The 27176-nt window shown below is 35.5% G+C and overlaps 1 long non-coding RNA gene across 3 annotated transcripts in view; it reads right to left on the bottom strand.

Moving 5' to 3' along the window:
- LOC126829996 (uncharacterized) overlaps positions 1–27176 on the bottom strand; it is a 71968-nt gene that overhangs the window by 30125 nt on the left and 14667 nt on the right. For 2 of the 3 annotated variants that reach the window (XR_008789082.1, XR_008789081.1), the window contains exons 2-3: positions 21109–21211; positions 15775–16143 (exon numbers count right to left, since the gene is read on the bottom strand). This is a non-coding gene — a long non-coding RNA (uncharacterized LOC126829996). Of the gene's footprint in view, positions 1–10919; positions 10956–15774; positions 16144–21108; positions 21212–27176 lie in introns of all 3 variants that reach the window. The other variant, XR_008789083.1, reaches the window with a different exon arrangement.

The following is a 27176-nucleotide window of genomic DNA, read 5'->3' as shown; positions in this document are numbered from 1 at the left end:
GTGGCCCCCCTGAGTGATATGAAGTATGATTGACGCTGGTTGACACTAGGGTATCGTCCAGACTTTCGAAAAAGGAAAGAAACTAAGCTTTTCGTCAAGAATTTAATACACGTATCCAGCTAATAGATTGCCGTCAAGAATGTGTTAAATGCCGTCAAGATTCAGCAAAAACCGCCCAGTTTGTGCTACCGTGTAGATTAAGAAACACTGTTTACTTTTGACAACGATCATCTGCTTTACGACCGTCCAGTTTCTCGGGATGTTTTTTTTAGAAATGAACACTACCAGTTAGATTTGAAAGGGGTTTAATTATTTAAGGCGTTTAGATTTTATGCCAAATTACCACTTTACCAAGAGCCGTCTAGTAACTTACGGGTGAGTAGTAATACAATGCCGTTTACTTTTCATGTCTTGTAATTAGTTTGCCCAGTGTCGTCTAGAAACTTAAGGCGTTTGTTTTAGTGTGAAATATTTAATTTCTGTCTCCCAATTTTAGAAACTATGTTCAGATTTAGAATCTGAGTATAGTGTCTAAAATTCTCGAATGAATTGCATATTTGTTGAATATCGTCCATTCTTCGGTATTGCCGACGTCCGTTGGGAAAAGTCAATTTACAATGAATTGACAATTTTCCCAGCGTAGATAAAACTCACATTTTATTTATTAGAAAATAACAAAACAATTGACATATATCTTGTTACTTATAATCTTGCTTTCTGGGTTATTTACAAATTAATGTGTGCAGTTCTCGTTTCGGCCACAAATGAAACGTCATTTTCGCCATTTATCTAGACGTCTTTGGGGGACTATTTTCGCCAACATTTATTTTTGTATCCCCACCCTTTGGGAATGTTGAAGAAATACCAAAGGAGGAGAATTGCTAACAATTGTAGGTACAGTTTCCCTACATTGAAACGGGCAAGGACCGCATACCGTATCTAGTTTATAACTAGTCTTATCACAATAAAATCGAGTATTTCTAATCAAAAAAACAAAAGCCAAACAATCAGGGTCATTATAATATCTAATATCAAAATACATTATAATATCTAATATCAAAATACATGGAAAGTTCCTCTACAAACTATATACACATATATTTTATGATCAGTAGTGGAATACCGCGTTTTATCAGTGAAATAAAAGTGTTATTCCACTGGCTAGTTGTTTTTTACCTAAAATGATTGTAAAATCATAAAATAAATAGAACATTTGTCGTTCTGTCGTGAATAACATATTTTATTTCATCTCTAAGCAAGAAAACGTTGATGAAATAAAATATGTTATTCACTCTAAAACAACAAATATCCTCTATATATTGCACATATAACACTTATCAGTTTACACACTAATATTCAGATACCTCACATCCAAGTTTAAAACCTAATCCGCGTATTGTTTACAAACACCAAATATAAAAACATTTTTACATAAAATAAAAAAACATATTTACACAAAAGTTCAAAATTTAATCAGCGATATCAGATTATATTCATTGAATGACCGTCTGCTATTGTTTTATAAATGACAAATTCCAGCCACGTCCTAGCTGTCTCTGTTTCATCCGAAACCATAGCCTATGCCGTCGCTTGGAATATACAGTCATAAATGCTTGTCATTACAATTTAGATTATATTCTTTGAATGACCGCCTGCTTATATCACAAATTCTAGCCACCTGTCTCTGTTCCGTCTGAAACCATATCGCTCACAGACGTGTAATTACGCCACCATTGCATGGAATATACAACAGTCATAAATGTCTGTCGTTAGATTCTTTGAATGATTTTAATGTTTAGACAACATTTTATTGACTTGATATGAAATCTGAATATAAATTATCAGATGGATAAATAAAAGGTATTTTACAATTACATATTGACAACTTAATCTCTCGCCAATATACAATTGGATTGATATTATTTCGGCATCATAATTAATTTTAAAACTAATTGTTGATTTAATTTCCGCACACAAAATGGAACTAAATATAAGAATTCCGTATAAGAATCAATCTAGAATACCAAAATGTGAATCGAAACACATTGTGGTCAAAACTGTGTAATAAATTATAAGATAGGTTGCCAGGCAACAAAACATACGCCCACAGCAGCTAAATCGTCCGAGCGGTCGTCAAGGGTTGTCACATATTTATTTCTTTGTAGGTAATTGGGGGCCTTTACAAGACAGTTCCATACAGATCAGATTATAAATTTTGTCGTTTGAGGGTTTACAAGGTTCTACAAACTGAAACAAGGGTCTCAACTCTGGAAGTAATCTACAGAAATTGTTGAAATTTGACAGGCTTTTTCATTTTACTAATTTAAATAATGCATATAAATTTCATACAGATCACATGATCACTTTTGTCATTCAAACGTTCACAATCGCGATAACTCTAGAAATTATTGACGGAAATTGCTGAAATTCAATAGACCTGTTTCACAAATTTAAATGATGCATATAAATTTCATACATACAGGATGATAATATCATCAATCGAGCATTTACAAGGTTTAACAAAGTGAAACAATGGCAATAACTCTAGAAGTAATTATTGTAAATTGCTGAAATTCAATAGGCTTTTTCGTTTCACTAATTTAAATAATGCATATAAATTTCACAAAGATCGAATGATAACTTTTGGCGTTGGAGCGTTCACAAGGTTCAATAAAGTGAAACAAGGGCCATAACTCTAGACGTAATAAACGGAAATTGCTGAAATTCAGTAGGCTTCTTTGTTTCACCTATCTAAATAATGCATGTAAATTTCAGAAAGATCGGATGATAACTTTTGGAATTATAACGTTCACAAGGTTCAATAAAGTGAAACAAGGGCCATAACTCTAGATGTAAAAAACGGGAATTGCTGAAATTCAATAGGCTTCTTCGTTTCAGCAATCTAAATAATGCATATAAATTTCAGAAACATCGGACGATAACTTTTGACGTGAGAGCGTTCACAAGGATCAATAAAGTGAAACAAGGGCCATAACTCTAGACGTAATAAACGGAAATTGCCGAAATTCAATAGGCTTCTTCGTTTCAGTAATCTAAATAATTCATATAAATTTCAGAATAATCGGATGATAACTTTTGGCGTTAGAGCGTTCACAAGGTTCAATAAAGTGAAACAAGGGCCATACCTCTAGAGGTAATAAACGGAAATTGCTGAAATTCAATAGGCTTCTTAGTGTCACTAATTTAAATAATGCATGTAAATTTCAGAAAGATCGGATGATAACTTTGGGAGTTAGAGCGTTCACAACAAATTGTGGACGACGGACGGGCGTATAAAAATAAATCAATGGAACCTGTTGTAAGGTGGACACTGCATGCTTTCTTTTAACGTTGGGTTATCTGAGGTTCCAGGTAGTCTGAACAACTGAAGATAACAAGTGTCGAAAAAGTGACTACGTGCAGTTTATTCTTTGATCTGTTATATCACAGGGTAATTCTGTTATGGTGAAACCAACCTACAGGAAAGGGACTATATTACAAGTTGAAAGCTTTGCATCGAGGATCGCTCAATTGTAGGCGATGTAATTTTAGTGAAATTGGCGCCGAGAATTGGCATGTTCGGAAAATAAGCTAAAGCGTATGTAAAGGAAGACGTTGGACACTATTCATGATAAAATATTTACAAAATGGGAATTATATGAACTGGGGAAGAAAAGTGACCAGGGACTATAGAGGTGAGTCGTTTAGTGGCTGTGTAGTGACGTTATGTATTAATGAAATTGTTATTGAATAAAGTGATTTATTTTGTTGTTTGTTATTTATAAATGCGACTGCTCTAGATTGGCGAGTCTGCCACTTGGCGTAAAGAAAATTATACTTATATCAAACACTCATATTATACTGACTATGAATATTTCTGCGTCCCTAACATTACAAAATGTCGTGTGGACGACTTATGCTACATCCCGAAATGGACGAGTCAACCAATGCAGCGTGGATGACTTAAAGCGGAAATTTCAAATTTTCAAGTTATATTTTTAAAATGTATTAAAATAAAGCCTTAATATAGATGGTATCCATAAACAGTCCTACCTTGTTAAAGAATAATCCTATTAATCCTATAATTCGCTATTGCCAGCTGAGAAATTGGCAAAAATATCATTTTTAACTTCAAATTCCAACGTTGAAAAATGGCTGCCCCATGTTGTCAATAGCAAAACAGGGGAGGTAATTGTGTTGTTATTTCCTGTGTCATAGATTTTTAAGGGTGGGAAATAATGCCCATGATTGTATAATAGTGAGTTGATAACCTATTGAGCAAAAGACATAGAAATAATTATGTTTTGACTTTCTTAGAAAATTTGAAATTCTCGCTTTAACCAGATTTTTCGTGTGGACAACTTGACTAGCATATATCTGACAATTGAAAAAACCAGCGGCTGCCAGGCAGGATACGCCCACATTTTCGAGAGATGGATAGAGAACAAGCTAAAAAGAAAGCGATTTTTCGTACAATCAGGGGCCATAATTCAGGAAGTTACGGCCATTTTGTCTGTCAATTTTGGGCCGATTTTCATGAAATTCGAACTCATTCGTCCTTAGGGTGTAACGGTGATATAATAATACGGTTTGACCTCTATAGGGTCCACAAGCTAAAAACGTGATTTTTCGTACAATCAGGGGCCATAATAATAAAAACTTTATTTAATGAGGCAACGTATTTAGTTTGCAAAAAAACTAATCTTCCATAGGTCCCTCCTAAACTACAAAGACATATATACATGTAATATCAGGATAAATTTAAAATCATTAGAAATGCAATAGCATTTTAAAGTGGGAAGTTTGATAAGTCACTCCCAAACTACAAAACATATACATTATACAAGTAGAATATAGGAAGAACACTATAATTACACACAAAATAAAATAGAATGCAGTTGCAAGTTAAAAATAATGTCATCAGTTGAATATTATGGTTCCTTCAGTGTGCAAAATAAATGAGTTTTCAGTTTAATCTTAAAATTTTCAACATTTTTACACATCTTTATATCAAAAGGCAGATTGTTCCATAAAAGACATGCAGAATAATGAAAAGTACGTTTCATGGATTCCGTTTTGCATTTTTGAAGAAAAAGAGATTTACTGGTCTGTGAACGGAGCAAGATATCCGTTTTGGAAACAAGAGATTTTTCAATAAAATAGAAATTTAGATAAAGTGGAGTGTTAAATGTAATAATTTTGAATGATAAGACAATTTTATTGTAAAGAATCCTCTGTGTAAGGGTAAGCCAACCGAGTTTAGTAAATAAAGAGGTGGACGGAGTTTCAATCGGTGCATCAAGAATAGCTCTTGCTGCCCTCTTTTGTAATTTTAAAAGAATGTCTAATCTACTTTTGGTAGCATTTCCCCAAATAATAGAGCAATAATCAAATATTGGTAGTATGTAACTGTTATAAAACAAAATTCTTGTCTCGTAAGGTAAATGATCTTTTATCTTATTTAGGAGAAATATTTTTGATGCAAGTTTTTTTAGACATATCTGCTATCTGTGCTTCCCAATTAAGGTCTTGGTCAATTTGAATTCCAAGTAATTTTGCGGTAGTAACCGTCTCAATTTTCTCACCATGGAGTGATAAAGTTAGGTTTTTCTGATTTCTTTTGTGTTTTGATGAAATCAGCATTGATTTTGTTTTGGAAGGATTGATTACCATCCCATTGTTTTCACACCATTTAGCAACCAAATAGAGATCATTTTGGAGATTATTGGCGATGGATAAAATATCTTTGTGTGAACAATGCAGGGTACTGTCATCAGCAAACAAATCTATCTGACTTGATTCAATATTGAGTGGGAGATCATTTATAAAAATTAGGAATAGGAGAGGACCCAGGATCGAACCTTGTGGAACCCCGCATTTGACTGTAGTAATTGAGGAGGTAATTGATCCTAAACATACTTTTTGCTTCCGTGAGTCAAGATATGATTCAATCAAAATTTGTGAATTATTATCAAATCGATAAAGATGTAGTTTTTCAATAATAAGCTTATGATCAATGAGATCAAATGCTTTGCTAAAATCAAGATACACTATACCACTCATCGCACCATTATCGATAGCATCAAGCCAATTATCTGTCATTCGGATCAGTGCAGTAGCACATGAATGATTTGATCTAAATCCAGTAACAGTCCGATATGCCCGAATTTCGAAAGGAACCGAGATCTTTGGGTTATCAACTTACATTTCAAGTTTCAACAAAATCAGATAAAATTTGTGACCTCTATAGTGTCCACAAGCTAAAAACGTGATTTTTCGTACAAACAGGGGCCATAATCTATGAAGTTTCTATCTGATACATGCCAATATCGAAAGGAACCGAGATCTTTTGGAGATAAACCTATATTTCAAGTTTCGTCAAAATCGGATAAGAATTGTGACCTGTAGAGTGTCCACAAACAAATTGTGGACGAACGGACGGACGTCCAGGGTCAACGACAATATACGTCCACATGAAAATGTGGGCAAATAAAAAGTATTGACTGTCAATATGAGAAAAAGTCAGTGCATTACCATGTTTTTATTAAGTATAGAATGAATAAAAACAAGGGAATGTACGGACAATTGTCAATTCATTGTAAATCGACTTTTCCCAACGGACGTCAGCAATACCGAAGATTGACGATATTCAACAAATATGCAATTCATTCGAGAATCTTAGACACTATACCCAGATTCTAAATCTGAACATAGTTTCTAAAATTGTGAGACAGAAATTAAATATTTCATACAAAAATAAACGCCCTAAGTTTTCTAAATGACACTGGGCAAACTAATTACAAGACATGAAAAGTAAACGGCATTGCATTACTACTCACCCGTAAGTTACTAGACGGCTCTCGGTAAAGTGGTAATTTGGCGTAAAATCTAAACGCCTTAAATAATTAAACACTCTGTTCATTTCTCGACAACGTCCGGGAAAATAAACGCCTTGTCTAAAAACTAAAACCCTTTCAAATCTAAATGGTAGTGTTCATTTCTAAAAAACATCCCGAGAAACTGGATGGTCGTAAAGCAGACGGTCGTTGTCAAAAGTAAACGGTGTTTCTTAAACTGGGCGGTTTTTGGGGAATTCTGACGGCATTTAACACATTCTTGACGGCAATCTATTAGCTGGATACGTGTATCAAATTCTTGACGATAAGCTTAGTTTCTTTCCTTTTTTCGTAAAGTCTGGACGATACCCGGTCCCTAGTGTGAGACAGTGGCTAACTTCATTTGATTTTCCGGCATCGTTCCTCATTATCAGTGGTGTAGGACAGAGGGCCTGGCAAGGGACAATCTTTAGTCGTTGGAAAAGATGAAAAGCCGAGATCCTGTGTATACATTGGCATGCACGTAAAAGAACCCTCGACATAAAATACAAGAGTAGGCTGAAGCGCCACTGTTCCGGCAAACCTTTCTCATAGCACAATGTATGGCATATGGCAGTCTTTATTAGCCCAGTTGGGGGCAGAACAGTAGGATGTTAAACCCCATTTCATGGGACCCATGACCTGTATAGATATATGTTGGGGCTGATATGATATGTGTATATCTAGTTTATTATAATATATATGGTATTATTATAGGTCAATATGATAAATATGGTAGTGGTTATAGATCATGTTTAACCTTCCTCGTTGATTTTACAATCTCTACTTCACACAGATATTCTAGAACAGACATTAAATATCCTTTATTCATTCTTCCTTATTGATACAAACACAACGGATATACCCATACATAGATCTATCTATAAAATCAACTGGTTTTCAAGTTTGCTTTCTGGAAGTGTTCAATAAGTCTGAAAACAGGGACCTAAATTAATTATTATCCCTCTACAAATAACTTGAAAATCTGTCAGCCAATTCAGTTGTACCCAGCAGTTGCCATGCATGATACACCCACATTTTGCACAAGATGGACCAGAACAAGCTAAGAAAAAACCAAAAAAAACCAACAATTTGATTCTTTGTACAATAATAAGTGGCCATAATCCATGAAATTACAGTCTGATATGCGTGAATATTGACAGTTACCGAGATCTTTGAGACATAAACATATATTTTAAGTTTTATAAAAATCGAACCAAAATTGTGACATCTAGAGGGTCCACAACAGTGATGGGATTTTACCCGTATATTCCGGACTTGTCCGAATCGTTTTTCGAAATGCCCAAAATTGTCCGACCGGGAATATAGTGTACTGAGTGTATAACTACTGTGCAACCCGATTATCGTTGATAATAGGCTGGATTGATAAGGTAATTAAGTGATCGACTATTTATCGTGTTATATCGTCTTACACACCTACCTTGATTAACTACTATTCTGCCTTGATTGGCTGAACTAATTCTTTATCGGACAATTCATCAAATCAATCCTGAACAGCAATCATTGCTTCTCCTTTGTCGGACGATATATCAATCCAATAAGAGTGATTAGAAACTTAATCTGATTAACCCGTGATTTCTCCATTGACCATTGTCTCACGTTTTAATCTCCTTTGTGTCGGACAATAACACAAAGAAATTAGTCATATATGTCACATATCCTGATAGTATATAACACCTCAAATCAACATACATTGTATCCGATAACTTGTCTGTGATATATTTTTGGTGGAAGCGAAGTTAATTAAAGATATTTCACACACATGGCGCTTATAGAGTTCAGTAATTAAAATGAAAGTACAAATCTCGCGAGACACGTGAAATTAAGAGATGTATACGTGCTGAATCCAATACGCCTGATGTTCGAGAAAAGATTCTATTTTGATGGCATATTGTCGGATTTATGATCATATTTTGAAGGGGGTTTATGTCTTTAAATAAATAAATAAACCCGCTAAGAAATGTTGACGAATATTTCGATTGGAATGACGTAAGTAGTTAATGGTTTTAGACGATAGCGCATGCTACAGTCGAATGCAATTATTTAGAAGTTGGTTACACTCGCTCATTAGGGCGTCGTTAACTACGGTTTACGGCCAAATAAATTTCGGGATGTCATTTTTTTACCTTCCGTATATAAATCGAAACTGAGTATCAGACGAATGTCGGACTTTGCTGAAAAATGTACCGACGTATGACCCGAAAAATACGGTAATTTTGGGGGAGTTTGAAACAGATTGGCATTTTGTAGGAATATTACTGGGGTTTTTTTTACATATGAATTTGAATATATTTTGTTGACACATGATTCTTAATTGTGTTTTGAAAACTTCTGCTTAAATTACGGTAAGAGTTATGCCCCTTTATTTTCGGGAAAAAATGTCTGATATGAAATTTTTTGAAATCCCATCACTGGTCCACAACCTTGGTAATACATACTTTTACACTATGTGTACAAGGAGCTGCCATTTTGTCGGGCAGTTTTGTTCCAATTTTCAAGAAAATCATCGTAACAGTGATATATTTAACGAATATTTTTAAATCAGATAATAATTGTGACCTCCAGAGGATCCACAAGTTAAAAACGTTATTGTTCGTACAATCAGGGACCATAATCCATGAAGCTACATGTATGGTTTGATATTGGCCAATATCGAAAGTAACCAAGATTTTATGAATATAAACCCCTATTTCAAGTTTCGTCAAAATTGTCACCTATAGAGTGTCAGTGTCTATGAACAAAATGTGGACGAAAAGACGGACACACAGGTCGACAGGGGCGACGACATTTTGTATCCACATAGATTACAACGATATACGACCGCATTTCAATATGGGCAGATAAAACGGAAATTTTGACTTGAAACTATTATTCTTGTATGAGGTTAATATAATTTAAAGATTGTTTGAAATGAATTTTATAGAAGGTTTGTCTTGTAGGGCCATGTAGAAGGCCATAATTCTCAGATAATCCGGTGTCAATTAAAGATAGGTTGCCAGGCAACGAAACATACGCCCACAGCAGCTAAATCATCCGGGCAGTCAACAAGACTGGTCGCATATTATTACTTTTTTCGGTAATGAAACATTTATAATACACTAAAATCTGATTAAGAATAACACCTCATTAAGTAATTATCCGAAAATATTCATGACCTTAAACACTGTGTATACATTTAAAGTCAACCAGATATTAACTTTAGACCCTAGAGCGTCCACAAGCAATTGTGGACGCCAGACGGACAGACGGGGGCGACGACAATATTCAATTTCAATGTGGGCGTATAAAAAGGGCCACATAACCTGTTTTTTTAAAACAGTGTATTCACTTTGTCAAGTAGTGATCCTTTGATAAAATAGAAACCTTTTTTTTTGACAGCTTGTCTAAGAACCAGTTTTCATCCGTATTAGTGGTGTTTTATAAACGTGTCAGTATAGAATTAATTTAATACGGCCTTAGCTAGGCTTAGGTTAACATGATGAACTACCACCAAAGTTATATAGCTGTGGTTCCCGCGGCTTCGTCAAACATTTTTTCAAGGATATTCGAGGATAAATATACCTCAAATTCAAGGATTTTCAAGGACATTTGTTAGCCTAAAGTTACAATTTTTCATCTTAAAAATAACCAAAACATTACCAACTATCGTTATAATCTCATATTTAAAAGGAATTGAAGACATTTGAAACAAAATTAAGGATCTCAACTGAAATTCAAGGATATTTTCCTATTTCCGCGAAAATCAAGGATATTCAAGACCTTGAAAATGAAATTTTAAATTTAAGGATATTCAAGGATTTTCAAGGATCGCGGGAACCTTGTAGTACCATATCTAGTTTACTTTTATATTTAATATGGCCATTTAAAGAAAGTACTGTTTAAAGAAATTACTGATGGCCGTTCCAAGAAATTACTGATATTACGGATTCAGATATATTTGCTACTGTCCCTTGTTTGTTAAGTTTAAGAAGGTTAACTAAAAGTGAACAAAAGGAAAGTAAAACAGGAAAATGAGTAAATTACCTTCAGTTGTTGTAATTGGTATAATGGTTGTAGTTTCTGTAATTAGCATATATATATATTTATCTCAGATAACAATTACATACATGTGATTGGCCACAAGTAAAATGTCAGGAGATTTTTGTAAAAATGTCAGGAGAATTAAGGTCAAAAGAGGGAGACTTTAATCACGCGTTAAAATTACCCACCCACCATGAATAAAAGACAAATTAATTTACATATTTTATATATTTTAATATCATTTTAATATGCATGTAGCCTAGGCCAACATTGATAAATTTAAAAACTTTTGATAAGCAGTTTTGGTTATTTGATGTGCAGTTACATATTTTAAATGTAACACTAACAGTTTACTTTGCCTTGATAGCCCATTTACATTCCGGTAGCTATGGTTATTAAATTTTGGTGGTTATTGTCATTTTGAAAAACATTATTCATATTTTGTGCATAACTTGCAAGTTACTGATCACACACGGTATGAATTGTATTGTTGATGATATTTTCAACACCATTCATGTACGATCCTTTACGTGTGCTAAACAAATTCCAACTGCAGACGACATAATGTTCATGTCACATGGTCTGAATGGTAATTGGCTGATTGGGACCATGGCTGATTGGGACCTGGCTGACTGGGACCAGATTTGTGGCTGACTGGGACCAGATTCTTGGCTGACTGGGACCAGATTTTTGGCTGATTGGGACTACGACAAGGCTCATTCGGACCATTACTTAAATGACGCGAGTATTTAAAATATGTTTGCATATTTTTGATAATAAGACAACTATGACAATAAATAGTGTAATTAGTCACAAATAATAGTGTAATTAGTGAATGACGGCTTCAATACAAATGAGCTAAATCACAGAGAAGATGCTTCACATTCTTGGCTGATTGGGACCAGATTCTTGGCTGATTCGGACCATGATCAGACCAATGACGAGAGTGTTTTAAATATGTCTGCATGACAATAAATACTACCCAGTATTACCAAATTGTAACCCAATGTCAAATAGCCTCATATCAGTATAATTACTGCAACGAATGCGATATTTTGTAATGAGTGAAGTTGAAAAAATGACAGACAATTGTTCTTTGTATAATATTTTAATTAGTAAATATCATTTTATTTCATATAACGAGACATTTGGTGGCGATTCAATTCCTTTACAAACCAATATTTCCGTTATGCTACTGTATTGCTAGTATTAGTTTTCAAATTTGTATGACTTATTGAAATTAGCATAAATTGGTTTAAACAGTATTTCTGCGTATAATTACACACAATATATAGGCTATAATGGATTCCGTAACAAGCCCGAAGTTTATAAAATAAAATAAAAATGGTCTGTTTAAATTGCATAAAACGTTTGATAATTGACATAAGATTAATGAGATAATCTCTGTTAATATAGTAACTGTGACATAAAAAAAATGGAATATAAACATAAATAACGTAGGCCTACATAAAAGCATATAATTATAGTCACGTTATAGCCTAGATAAAACTCCTTTAAACTTAATTCAATATCAAAACCTCAATTTCTAGTATTTTTTATCGTGTGGTCCTAATCAGCCTAGTGGTGGTCCCAATCAGCCTGGAATGTGGTCCCAATCAGCTTTGACTTTTGGCCCAATCAGCCATGGTCCCAATCAGCCATGGTCCCAATCAGCTTGGTTCCGTCTGAATTACCTTGCTGTCCACATTGGTAACATAACCGTAATGAGTTTAAAATCACACATTACAAATTAAAAATGTATGTAAAAAAAAAGCCCTATTAATTCATCCTGTTCTGAACATTCACATTACTATTTAATTATGTTTTATTGTGCAGAAATTGCCGTGAAATTGCCGTGAAAACTTTCAGTTTTGCAAAGCGGTAGCTTCCGGGTCTCGTAGCTTCCGACTACATTTAACATCGAAAATCATGAATATTACGACCAGGACTTTATTAATTTTGTATAAAAACAATAATTATCGTGTTATTTAAATGGTATTGTTCCAAATACGAAAACATCGGAAATGTATTCAGGCCATGTTACTAATTATAGTACCGTTAACAACATTCAACACAACATTTAAAAAAAAAAGTCTGTCTTGTTTTATTTCGATGCTATTTGATTACAATTTTGATTCCCAAAAAATAAAATTACAAGAATTGAAAAAGCGGGAGTATTTGTCTCCCGATCGGGAGCTCGGGAGATCAGGGGTGAAATCGGGAGACTCCCGCGAATTGCGGGAGGTATCACATGTATGCAATTAAATAATATTAAACTAGAACATCTGTTATCACTTCCTGTTTAAATGTGAAGCAAATGTTCTTGTATATAAAGCCAAGGGTAACAATATTTGCTGTACGTGTACCTGCCCTCTGAACCCGATCCCGACATGAACCCGATCGAATACCTTTGGGATGAACATGGACGACGGGTTCGAACTCAAGTCGTGCCACCACCAACTGTTGCAGAGTTAGCACAGGCACTCCAAAATCATTGGCAGACAACCCCACAGTGTGTAGTGAGACATCTGTGCCAGTCCATGCCAATTCGACTTCAGGCATGTTTAAGAGCCCAGTGTGGACATACCCGATATTGACTTCAGCTGATCCCTGCTTTGTTTATTGGTTTCTGATGTTTCGGTTTTGTACATTTGTAGTGAATTCTTTCATGAAATTATCCACAGATGTTTGTTAGCTCGATTTTGTCAATTGTTATATACATTTGTTAAAAGTTGTTGCAGTAAATAAACTTTGAATTTGGCATTGCGTTTTTTATGGCTTTGAGTGTATCATATTCCAATTTATTGGTGCTATATATTTCATTTTAACAAACCTATTTTAAAAAATAGGAAAAAATTCAGGTAGGCCAGTGATGTTCTCACAGATTTCACTATCAATGAGTTTGGAAAAAAAATTCTATAAGGCAACACAAATAAAATAAGTTGTTTCTCGGGCACCGCTAGCACGCAAAATTGGTTGCGCGTGCGGCCTATTTATTAGTCTTGATGAAAAATAAAAAATATGTAACGCCCGCCCGAACATCGATAAGCAAGTCATAAAAAAAATATGCCGCATGTATCTACATGCCCCATTCGTTAATATCCATTCAAATGTATTAAACTGATTCAGATGTAAACGCTCATTTACGGGTCTTTTTTATTGATATCGAAAGAACCTCCATTTTTTTATCACGTGATTTTAATTACCTCCCCTTGTGAACTAGAATTTGATTCGTGTTAAACACCTAAAGTCATTGACAACAATGCAATGTATTTCAATCATTCGATCTTAATCGGCTCATTATTGCCGGCTTCAGTCGGTCCATGTATGAAAAAATCCTACTTATAAAACAATGAATCGTAGAACAGGTTAATTATTATAACTTGTGGCTACGAATACGATACGATGATAGTCACCATACCTTAGTCAGAATCTGGGTCATTAGCACATTTACGGTAGTTTTGATAATCCGGAAAATAATAATTGGATTACACATTTGATGGTTTTACTGACGAGTTGTTAGTTAAATTTAAATAGTCATTCGATATAAACCCCAGATAGAACACCGAATATCCTGAGAAACACACCAAATATCCTGAGAAACAGTCATTTCACGAATCCCGATGACACGTGACATGCATTGGTTGGAATTAGGTCAATCATTATAAACCAGCGATACTAGATTTAGATCGAAGTGTCGTTTACCGTGATGATTATTTTTGATACACATGCTGACAGAGGCTTACTCTTTAAAATATTGTTGTTATTATGGACGGCTATTAATAGTCGTACAGAATTTTATTTTAAAACAATTTCAATTATGGTTGTCACCATTACCATTAGTAAGCTACATTACGTGAATTAAATACGGAAAATTATTTTCCTTTCAGTCAGTGTTCAGTGTTTGAGTAGACTTGATTTTTGGGTTTATGTTCTAAGTATGTATAATATATAACTGAAAGCAAAACCGTACACAAGTAATGACTTTCTCATTAAAAAAAAAAAATACAAGGCCGCCCTCCCGCCCCAACAATTTTCAACAATAGGCAAATTTTATTTTGCACCATCCTCTAGCCAGAAATGAGATAAAAAAAAAAAAATAAACCGCCCTCCCCCCCTAGTTTTAGCTGTCAGTTGCCCGAGAAACAAGACATTTATTTTGTGTAGCCTAAACGGGGGAAAAAAGGGGAATCCCACTGTAGCACATGCAGAGGTATTACATCATGGAAAGCTATTTTTAGAACAGGAAATAAATCAAATCTAGAGCTTAATTACCTCCCTTGATAGAAAATTATTTAAAAAGGTTTATGTAAAGGCTTTCAACTGTGACTTGGATTTAAAAATATTTTTGAAAAATTAAATAGGATTTATAAGATAATTTACAGGTCAGTAACACTAAAATAAGGCTATATTTGTTTTACCGGAGCTATCAAACAGCAAGAGTGCGTTCGTCACTTTAACTTGCTTTTTCTCAAAACTTGCTTTCCTGACTTGGGCAGCTTCAAACGGACACAACTCAGTCAATCTTAGCTCGATTCAACCCAACCATACATCATTTTGCAGGTAATGAGTTGGAGAATGTGAAAATAACAATAACTAGATTGTCAAAATTTCCTTATTGCGACTCATTTTGCCAGCAGAGGTCACATAATATGTTAAATAATGTTTGGTAAGAAACTGTGATGGATGTGTTTACATAGTTTCCTTCTATATTATTCCACATGAAACAACCATTTGGCATAGGTCAAAATAATATTGCAGTGCTAAATTATGGAAATATTAAACTTTGCTAACCCGGATGTCTAGACTGAAATGTATGTGCTAACATTGAATTTGGTAATTACAAAATTGTACAAACCTTGTTTTAAACTGCATGTTGAAGAAGGGGGTATTGATGTTCTATCTGGGAACGTAATCCTGTCCAAACATAACCACAATACTTTTAAATCTTCCTCTGATACAGAGATAATTGTAAATGATGGCTTTCTTGGGGGTTGTTTCTCAGTGCTAACATTATACCGAGATCTTAAATCAGGTGGTGCTACACATGTACTAACAGTTTTGGCCAATGAAGTAGAACATTGAACTATATTCTCGTTATAAGTTGCATTATAACGATACCAGAATATATTGTTTTCTATACTACCAGAAATACTACAACTTAGGACTTGTGGCTGTCCTACAACTCCTTCAGATTCACCACAAGATATTGCTGTCTGTGCAACACCTAAATAAAGAAAAGAATATCTACATGGGTAATTCCATTAATGTGTGATATATATACCTCAATCACTGATAAAACAAGCCAACAGTGAGGCTGATGTCCCCCGCCGAAATAGGAAAATAATTAGAGGACACATATAAATTTATCACAAATTATCTTTTACAAAGTATTGAACAATCAAACAGTATATCTTTACTTATAGTCTAACAATCAAAGTAGGAGAGTTATTGTTTTCCAAAGTCTCGACCAATCAAATTGCGTATCGCTCTGCTTACCCTGAGCAGAAAATGCTCATTATCAAACTTAGTCAAGGTATTACTGTAATGAAACTATACACCAAGTTTCATCAATCTCACTTAATTAGAACTAAAGTTATCGTGTCCCAAAGCATCAACCAATCAAATTGCTTATCTCTGCTTACCCTAAGCGGAAAATGCTCATCTTCGAACTCCATCAAGGCATTGACCTAATCAACACATACACCAAGTTTGAACATTCTAGCTCAATTAGGAAGAGAGTTATCGTGCCCCAAAGTATCAACCAATCAAATTGCTGCTTACCCTGAGAAGAAAATGCTCATTATCAAACTTAGTCAAGGTATTACTGTAATGAAACTATACACCAAGTTTCATCAATCTCACTTAATTAGAACTAAAGTTATCGTGTCCCAAAGCATCAACCAATCAAATTGCTTATCTCTGCTTACCCTAAGCGGAAAATGCTCATCTTCGAACTCCATCAAGGCATTGACCTAATCAACACATACACCAAGTTTGAACATTCTAGCTCAATTAGGAAGAGAGTTATCGTGCCCCAAAGTATCAACCAATCAAATTGCTTATCTCTGCTTACCCTAAGCGGAAAATGCTCATCTTCGAACTCCATCAAGGCATTGACCTAATAAACACATACACCAAGTTTGAACATTCTAGCTCAATTAAAAGTTATCGTGTCCCAAAGCATCAACCAATCAAATTGCTTATCTCTGCTTACCCTAAGCGGAAAATGCTCATCTTCGAACTCCATCAAGGTATTGACCTAATCAACACATACACCAAGTTTGAACATTCTAGCCCAATTAGGAAGAGAGTTATCGTGTCCCAAAGCATCAACCAATCAAATTGCTTATCTCTGCTTACCCTAAGCGGAAAATGCTCATCTTCGAACTCCATCAAGGCATTGACCTAATAAACACATACACCAAGTTTGAACATTCTAGCTCAATTAGGAAGAGAGTTATTGTGTCCCAAAAAGTGTGACGGACAGACAGACGGACAGACAGACGGACAGACAGACAGACGGACGAACCCATTTTAATAGTCCCCTGCTTTCTTCGAAAGGCGGGGGACAATGAAACCAAATATAGGAGTGATGTCAATCGTGGGACAGACCTTATGATACAGCACGCACAAGCTAACCATTAGGCCATCCACCCGCCACCGTTCGAGGGACAGTTGGTGATTTCTCATTGTCATGTTCCAAAGAAAAGATATGAATGTTTTACTTGACACAAAAGGGTCCAAATCTTAAGGAGATAAACCAATAATTCAAGTTTCATCGAAATCGATAACAAGCAATTGCCATGCAAGATACACCCACCTTTTTCAAGAGATTGGACAGAAAACAAGTTTTTAAAAGTTTTTAAAATCAGATACCCAGTGGCTGCCAGGCAGGATACACCCACATTTTCGAGAGATGGATACAGAACAAGCTAAAAAGAAAGTGATTTTTCCTACAATCAAGGGCCATAATTAAGGAAATTACTATTCGATATGCGCAAATATCGAAAGGAACCAAGATCTTTGGGTTATAAACTTACATTTCAAGTTTCAAGAAAAAATCGGATAAAAATTGTGACCTCTATAGGGTCCACAACCTTAATATACCATATTCTTTCGCTATTTGAGAATGAGGGGCGGCCATTTTGTCTGTCAGTTTTGGGACGATTTTCACGAAAATTCGAATGCAGCTGTCCTTAGGGTGTAACGGTGATATACTAAAACTTTTTTTTTAAATCGGATAAAAATTATGACCTCTAAAGGGTCCACAAGCTAAAAACGCCATTTTTCGTACAATCAGGGGCCATAATTCAGGAAGTTACGGTCCGATATGCGCGAATATCGAAAGGAACTGAGATCTTTGGGTTATAAACTTACATTCCAGGTTTCAACAAAATCGGATAAAAATTGTGACCTCTATAGGGTCCACAACTTTGATATACCATATTTTTACGCAATTTGAGAACGAACGGCAGCCATTTTGTCTGTCAATTTTGATCCGACTTTCACGAAATTCGAACTCAGTCGTCCTTGGGGTGTAACGGTGATACAATAATACGTTTTTTTTTAAATCGGATAAAAATTGTGACCCCTACAATGTTCATAAGCTAAAAACGTGATTTTTCGTACAATCAGGGGCCATAATTCATGAAGTTACAGTCCAATATATGTCAATATCGAAAGGAACCGAGATCTTAGGGTGATAAACCTATATTTTTAAGTTTCATTGGAAATCGGATAAAAATTGGGACCTGTAGACTGTTCACAAACAATTGTGGATGGACGGACAGGCGGACGGGGGCGCGGACAATATACATCCACATGAAAATGTGGGCGTATAAAAACTGTGACCTGTAGAGTGTCCAAAAACAAATCGTTGACAGACAAGGACGAAGACAATATACGTACACATGAAGATGTGGGCGTTTAAAAAAGGTTTCCTTTGATGTCTGATAATGGTCTATTTTTGTCTATGATGTCACTTCCTGATAACATTTTTAAAGTTTTAGTTATTCATTAGGTTTTTGAACTAAATACATAAATACATGTACCTTTCAAACAGTATAGAGTTCAATTCTGTAGAATATCTACTTTTTTAAACATGATTTTTCGTACAATCTGGGCTATAACTCACGAAGTTACATGTAGGGTCTAATATGCATCGATATTAAAAGCAACCAAGATTTTTCACGCTAAAAATGCAATCAGGGCCACTATCCAGGAAGTTACTTCCAATACTCGCTATTATTGACAGGAATTGAGATCGTTAGGATATAAACATGCATTTCAAGTTTCATCAAAATCAGATCAAAATTGTCACCTCTAGAGGGTTCACAACCTTGATATACTATATTTTTACACTATACATGTACTTTTATGCTAGGAGTGGCCATTTTGTTGGGCAGTTTTGGTCCGATTTTCACGAAATACGAACTCAACCATCACAATGGTGTAACAAGGATATATTCAAAAGTTTTTTTAAATCGGATAACAATTGTGACCTCTTGAGGGATTACAAGCTAAACACCTGATTTTTTGTACAATAGGGTGGCAGAATCCAGGAACTTATAGTCCGATATGCGCGAATATCGAAAGGATTCAAGATTTTGGGTTATACAAGTTTCATCAAAATCAGATAAAGATAGGTTGCCAGGTAACGAAACATACGCCAACAGCAGCTACATCGTCCGGGCAGTCAAAATGAGTTGTCGCATATTTTTACTTTTTTCGGTAATGAAACATTTATAATGAAATGAAATGAAATGGGGTTTAACGTCCTACTGTTCTGCTCCTAAACTTGGCTAATGAAGACGGGCATACGCCATACAGTGTGCTGTGAGGGAAATTTTGCCCGGGCAGTGGCGCTACGGCCTACTCTTATATCGAATTCCAACAGCCAAGGGATCTTTTACGTGCACGCCAATATGTACACGGACCTCGGTTTTTCATCTCATCCGAACGACTAGACAGCTGTCCTTGTCAGGCCCTCCGTCTTGCATCACTGACAAGGGGAAACCATGCCGGGAAATTTGGATGAACTTTCTCGGCCAATGCAGGGATCAAACACCCGACCTCCAGGCTATCGAGCCAGCGTCTTACCCACTTAGCCACGTGATCCCACATTTATAATACACTAAAATAATTAAGTAACAGAAAATCATTAGAATTTGTTTGGTTTTTATAAAGTTCTGCCCCATGCTAACGTTTAGTACACGAATGACGATACATTTAATATCATGGATTTAGATGTTCAAGTTATCAAAATTCATGGAAAATCAATATACTTGTTCGTCTCAAGACCTTAAACTCTGTGTATCAAGTTGAAGTCAATCGGATGATAACTTTAGCCTCTAGAGCGTCACAAGATCTTTCAAAGTGATCAAGGGAAATAACTTTGGCAGTAATTATCGGAAATCGTTGAAAATCAATAGGATTTTTCGTCTCATGACCTCAAACACAGCGTATAAATATAAAGTCAATTGGATATTTACTTTAGCCTCTAGAGCATCCACAAGATATTTTGAAGTGATCAAGGGCCATAACTCTGGCAGTAATTATTGGAAATCGCTGAAAATCAATAGGATTCTTCGTCTCATGATCTTAAACACTGTGTATAAATTGAATGTCAATCAGATATTAACTTTGGCCTCTAGAGTGTCCACAAGATTTTTTAAAGTGATCAAGGGCCATAACTCTGGCAGTAATTATCGGAAATCGCTGAAAATCAATAGGTTTTTTCATCTGATGACCTTAAACACTGTGTATAAATTTAAAGTCAATCAGATATTAACTTTAGTCTCTAGAGCGGCCAGACGGACGGGGGGGGGGGAGGACAATATACAACCACCAATGTGGGCGTATAAAAACTGTGGCATCTAGAGTGTCCACAAGCTGCAAGTGCGTTTTTTTGTACAATCAGGGGTCATCATCCATGAAGTTACTTTTCGATTCTTTCAAAATCTTTGGGATTTTAACCCATCTGTCAAGGTTCATTAAAATCGGATAAAAATTGTTGTAGAGTGTCCACAAACAAAACATTTAGACTTTGTCAGACCCTCTGTCCATGAAACTCTGTACTAAATTTCCATCAAATATCTTAAAGTTTAATAAAAGAAAATTCTGGGAAAATTAAATGATAGACAGCCATGGACGCATTGGAAATTTGATTTATTAACATCCTGATTCTTACCATGGACAGAGACTACAAACATACATATTGCTGATATTAGACAATAAACATCCTGCCTTACTACACAAACCATACTGATACTGTTTGTTGAGGTTATACCAATCTACAAATAGAAATATTAACACACATTTCTAACAAGCAAATAATATAGACTATTGAAACAAAAACAAGCTTGCTTAAAGATACATTATGGGAGATTAGTTAAAGAGCTGGTAGTTCTCACTATAATAGTTAAAGATAGGTTGCCAGGCAACGAAACATACGCCCACAGCAGCTAAATCATCCGAGTGGTCGACAAGGGTTGTCGCATATTTATTCCTTTGTAGGTAATAACTCTAGAAATTATTGAAGGAAATTTCATACAGATCCGCAGATAACTTTTGATGTTAGAGTGTTCACAAGGTTCAATAAAGTGAAACAAGGGCCATAACTCTAGTCGTAATGAACAGAAATTATTGAAATTAAATAGGCTTCTTCGTTTCACTAATTTAAATCATGCATATAAATTTCACAAAGATTGGGTGATAAATTTTGGCGTTAGAGCGTTCACAAGATTCAACAAAGTGAAACAAGGGCCATACATGTAACTCTAGACGTAATAAACAGAAACTGTTGAAATTCGATAGGCTTCTTCGTTTCACTAATTTAAATCATGCAAATAAATTTCACAAAGATTGGGTGATAACTTTTGGCATTAGAGCGTTCACAAGGTTCAAAAAAGTGAAACAAGGGCCATAACTCTAGACGTAATAAACAGCAATAGTCCAGGCATTTTAACTCAATTTCGCACTATTTCGGGCAGTTGCTGCAATAGAAATGCCGACCACGTTTTATGGTCGGTCTAGACGTATATTATCACCAAAAAAAAGTCCCAGTCCGAAATCCATGCCCAAATGGGTCAAATTGGCAAAAATCCAAAATGGCCGCCGGTTTTGATTGGAAAATGCCAGTTTTTATCCACTTACCATAATATGATTAAGTTTAGTATCATAAAATATCCTTTCGAGGTAGCTGGATCCATTCCCATCCACATTTTGGTCATTAGTTATACCGCGGAGTCAATATTAGGAAATAATTTCAGATGGCGGCCAGTTTTGGCGGGAAAATTCGAATTTTACAAAATTACCTCATTTGGTGTCAAAATATATGTTTTGAAGGCAGCTGATCTCATTTTCGACACATTTTTTTCATCTTGATAATTAACTGGTTCCCCTGGGTCAAAATAATGGGAAATCCCATTGGAGATTTGGGGATTACGAGTGGTCGAGTCCGCCTCAGATCTAATACGATGGCATTCATCAAGCATCAACTAAATTTCATTTAGACGCTCTGGTCGACCACTGCTCACTACGGAAACAGCGTAGCAGGCATGACGAAAGGGGACACTCTCAGCCCACTGTGGGCGCAGTATCGTGGGCGAAAATTGAAGCACGTGGTGAATTTATTTCAGAAAATGATACAAATGTTGAGACACAGATGGATACAATATCGCCTGTTTGTCAGATATGCAGTGAACTGCCCATCGTCATTCCCAAAATGACGGAAAGATAACGAGTATTGGAGGCCGACAATGATGAGGCGATTAAGATTCCTGGCTTACGTTCAAGAATGAGCGGAGATACTGATTTCAATGGCAGAGAATTTAGGACAGAATAAAGCTTGGTGTAAAGTCATGACTAAGTTCAACAATAAGCCAAAGGCGTGCTTGGGCCTCCGAGGGTAGGCAGACCAAAGTTAGGGCACTTTAGGGGGGGGGGGTAGGATCGGGGAAAATTTGAGTTCTATGGCACATGGTAGAAGCGATTTGACATATATGCCATGACATACCATACATTGACACTTGGTTAAGGGATTTTGAAAAAGACACAAAGATCCGAACATGAACATAGTTAGCTGCAGTAAACAACTAAACGACCTGTGAGTAAAGAAAAACAAGCATCAAAAGGGACTGGTATTCCTTACAAAGGGTACCTGCCAAGTTTCATTCGATTCTGTTCTCTAATGAGGGTAGGGGTAGGGAGGTAGAATTGAAAGTAGACTGACAACCTCAAGAACGAGACGACGATCAAAATACACTTTAAGCCAGGCCAAGGAAATTACAGGTGACAGCAGAAAAGGGGGGCACAATATTCGATGGCACATTTTCAGAAGAGAAGGCACATAGCCACCCCCGCTGCCTCCCATATACCTTGTAAGGGAATCTCATCGTATTCGAGCGTTATCAACCATTTCGAGTTTCTTTTGTTTTGCATTTATGAGGGCAGGGTAGGCAGTTGACTACCTGGCCAGCATGCCTCTGCTATTAAATTTTTTGCTTAGGTTACACAGAGTGAAGAACAATTTCTGTGCTAGATGTTTTATAAATAAGTTAGATGTGCAAGTAATTAATGAGTGTCATCTATTTAGGGACACCAGCCTCAATGCTGATTTATTAAATACAACTAGATTAATGTCAAGTCGTCATTTGTCCTGTCTTGGCTTGTCCAAAAAATAGGCATTGCGAGTTCTACTGTTTACTGTTGTAACAGCGGTCACCGCTGTTGTAATGGACCGTCTACTAGTCTTTCCTACAGACCATGTAAAAGACAACAGTCTGCAAAAATGAATTTTGGCACCGCAGACCCTCTAGTCCTTGATACAGACTCCTCCACTTCATTAACCTTAAAACATTGACCAATAACTATGGGTTATTCATTATTCAATGCTTCACTGTCTATCTGACAAACAGGCGATACTGTATCCATCTGTGTCTCAACATCTGAATCATTGTGCCACGTGCTTCAAAAGGCACGACCAGCTTCTGCAGTGACCTGACAGTGGCCCCAGTCAACATAGCCCTATGCCGCTACCGCAGTGAACTAGGTGACACTCCAAATGAAATTTAGTTTATACTGGATGAAAGTCATTGTATTAGGTCTAAGGTAGGAGTATCATTAATCTCCAATCCTTATATGGAAAACTAAATCCCAAATTGGAATTTCTCCTATATTGACACAGGGAATCACTAATCACTAAAATATGTACAAAAATAGATTCAGCTACCTCGAAAACATATATTTTGACACCAAACTTGATCCTTAAGTAAAATTCGAATTTTCCCGCCAAAACTGACCACCATCTTGAATAAACCCTATTATTGACTCAGCGGTAACACTTATAACAAAAATGTGTATGGTAATGGATTCAGTTACCCCGAAAACGTATATTTTGATACCAAACTCGATCATATTGTGATAAGTGGGTGGACATTGGAATTTACAAGCCAAAAGCGGTGACCATTTTGGATTTTGGCCAATTTGACCCATTTGGGCACGGATTTCGGACTGGGACTTTTTTTTGGTCATAATATACGTCTAAACCAACCATAAACCGTGGTTGGCATTTCTATTGCAGCAACTGCCCACACTTTTGCTATATTGCTTGGACTACAATTGCTGAAATTCAATAGGCTTCTTTGTTTCACTAATTTAGATAATGCATATAAATTTCAGAAAGATCGAATGTTAACTTTTGGCATTAGAGCGTTCACAAGGTTCACTAAAGTGAAGCAAGGGCCATAACTCTAGACGTAATAAACGGAAATTATTGATATTAAATAGGCTTCTTCATCTCACTAATGTAAACAACATATATATATCAATTTTAAAACAAATGGACGATAACTTTTGGCGTTAGAGCGTTCACAAGAAATTGTGGACGATGGACGGACCGACAGATGGACGGACGGACGGGGCAGGGAATATGATAAGTGGTATCGCATCGCAGTTTGCTAAACAAAAACAACGCAAGTGCGAATCAAATTTAAGGGAATCTGCGAATCGAGTTTCTTGTCCTAAATTTAGCGTGGAAAAATGTTGAACAAACGTGATTTACCGTTCCCGTGATTTACCGTTCCCCTGCGTACGGACATTTTAATCCCTTTGATGTCGGTTGACGAAATTAAAAGTAGTCAAAGATTAGTCAATAAACTAATTGTAACCCAACATTTTAACAAACATTCAGTTCATGATCTAACGAAGTAATAAGTACAGACCTTATATTTGATAATCCAGTAAATATACAAGCTCGATAATTATTCACAAAACAGTAATTTTTATCTGTAACCATTTCCCTGTGTAAGAATTGACCATGTGTTCCCATCAGGCAACCTATTTGCCATCACACAATATTTTAATCATTTTCCATTCACTGAACAACAAAATATTCCGTAATCATACGAAAAATGTATCCACCCAAATCGCGCACTGTTTTTAGCTATACGCATCAGTTTAATTTTAATTCGTTGAACAAAATACTTTGCGACTAAAATGGCCTTGGTTCATTTTGGCGGGAAAAAGGGTCAATGCGTGCATTGCATACGGATGTCGATGCTACAATGGAATTTTAAAATACCGTTTTGTAATGAAGACAGTCAATGTTTCGACAGTTATTTTGCTCTCATTTTCTGCCGTTTAAATGAAGACACGTAATTCTGGAGGAATATTACTGGCGTAAATGTGAAGCAGGTAGCCTACGATCGTACGGGTCAGTACGCTTTCACTCTATCGTATTACGAAAACACCTACTTTTCTAGGAATATTGCAGACGTAAATTGAATACTCTATGGGAATTGAGGTGTGCCAATTTCTTTTTTTCCTTTTGTATTCAGAACACTATATTATGCTAAATAGGCTAACATAAAGCTATTCGTAATTTAAGCCTATTAAAGGGGAAGAAAGCTTCCTATACACACATAAACATTAATTGTAGTGTAGTCCATACGGGAGCAGGTCGTTTCATCCCCTGACCAGTTCACCCCGGGCTGTTTCATCCCGTCATATCGGGTCGTTTCATCCCACAAATCAATAAACAGGTTTTACGTATTTTTAATATTTTATTCATACATTTATAACATGTCATGGCACTTTTAGTAATACTATTTGTATCATTTCATACATAAATCATCATACATAAATCAATTACTTTGATTTCATTAAATTATCTATTTATGGCTTTCATAAATAAATGTATTTACGGCTTTTATAAATAAATGTATTTGTTAAATTACTTTGATTTCATTAAATTATTTCATGAATAAATGTATTTGTTAAATTATTTTATAAAGAAATGTATTTGTTAAATTATTTTATAAAGAAATGTATTTGTTAAATTATTTTATAAAGAAATGTATTTGTTAAATTATTTTATAAAGAAATGTATTTGTTAAATTAAATTATTTCATAAATAAATGTATTCGTTAAACTATTTCATTAAATTATCTATTATCATTTGTACATAAATTTCAGTAAATTAACTATTTATGGCCATATAAAATTAACACCTTCTTCAAGCATTGTCTACTGCATGTCTATCAATTCTCCCTCTTCCTTTAAAATTGGTACTAAAATATAACCAGCGGCTGCCAGGCAGGATACGCCCACATTTTCGAGAGATGGATAGAGAACAAGCTAACAAGAAAGTGATTTTTCCTACAATCAAGGGCCATAATTCAGGAAATTACAATTTGATATATCGAAAGGAACTGAGATCATTGTGTTATAAACTTACATTTCAAGTTTCAACAAAATCGGATAAAAATTGTGACCTCTATTGGGTCCACAACCTTGATATACCATATTTTTACGCTATTTGAGAACGAAGGCAGCCATTTTGTCTGTCAATTTAGGGCCGATTTTCACGAAATTTGAACTCAGTCGTTCTTAGGGTGTAACGGTGATATAATAATAAGTTTTTTTAAATCGGATAAAAATTATGACCTCTATATGGTCCACAAGCTAAAAACTCGATTTTTCATACAATCAGGGGCCATAATTCAGGAAGTTACGGTCCGATATGCGTGAATATCAAAAGGATACGAGATCTTTGGGTTATAAACTTACATTTCAAGTTTCACCAAAATCGGATAAAAATTGTGACCTCTATAGGGTCCACAACCTTGATATACCATATTTTTACACTATTTGAGAACGAACAGCGGCCATTTTGTCTGCCAATTTTGGGCCGATTTTCACGAAATTCAAACTCAGTCGTCCTTAGGGTGTAACAGTGATATAATAATACGTTTTTTT

Source organism: Patella vulgata, chromosome 8 (genome assembly GCF_932274485.2).
Source record: "Patella vulgata chromosome 8, xgPatVulg1.2, whole genome shotgun sequence".
NCBI classification, from domain to species: domain Eukaryota; kingdom Metazoa; phylum Mollusca; class Gastropoda; family Patellidae; genus Patella; species Patella vulgata.
Note: the sequence above shows the minus strand (reverse complement) of the source record. Positions and strands in the feature narration are given on the sequence as shown.